Source organism: Atractosteus spatula, assembly GCF_055471065.1.
Source record: "Atractosteus spatula isolate fAtrSpa1 chromosome 10 unlocalized genomic scaffold, fAtrSpa1.hap1 SUPER_10_unloc_8, whole genome shotgun sequence".
Taxonomy (NCBI): domain Eukaryota; kingdom Metazoa; phylum Chordata; class Actinopteri; order Semionotiformes; family Lepisosteidae; genus Atractosteus; species Atractosteus spatula.
The window spans coordinates 239,689-240,253 of record NW_028296628.1 but is presented as its reverse complement, the minus strand read 5'-3'; the positions used below and the strand labels follow the sequence as shown (position 1 = coordinate 240,253).

Sequence of the window (565 nt, the reverse complement as noted above, 5' to 3'; positions counted from 1 at the left end):
TATTGTTGTTGTGTTGTTGTGTTTTTTTCTTTGTACTACTTATGTCCGAGAGCTAGCTAAATAGCATTTCGTTATACCATATACCTGTGTATAAGTATAATGACAATAAACTTGAACTTGAACTTGACATAGTCTTGCAGGCAGTATATTATTTTATCGTTTACTCGTTTAAAAAAACACGGTCTTCTCGTTCCTAAGTCAGATTTTTAGTGCTTTCGAACGTTACTTCCAACCTGGACTGACAGCTCACCCGATCTGTTTGTGATCAGACCATGGAGTGGGGGGCTGTACCAAGCGCACGTTCCTTCCCAATGCTGAGGTGATCATTCGGAAGATGGGTGTGAAGAGAAACAAGCTTTGTCGACTAAAAAACAAGGCAGGATATGCAAGAATACTAATCACTGGCGACAGTTATGCTCTCTTACTATTGAGACTCCTACATTGCGAGTTTTTGAAGACTTTGAAACTAAAGGGAAGCAGTGACAAGTGAAACAGGCACAGGTGGGGTTTGAGCCCACGATCTTCGGTTTACGAGACCGACGCCTTACCACTTGGCCACCGCGCC

General features: G+C 42.7%; 1 non-coding gene across 1 annotated transcript; it reads right to left on the bottom strand.

The window, feature by feature from the left end:
• Positions 1-493: 493 nt before the first annotated feature.
• Positions 494-565, bottom strand: trnat-cgu (transfer RNA threonine (anticodon CGU)). Its single transcript has one exon. It is a non-coding gene; the product is annotated as a tRNA-Thr (tRNA).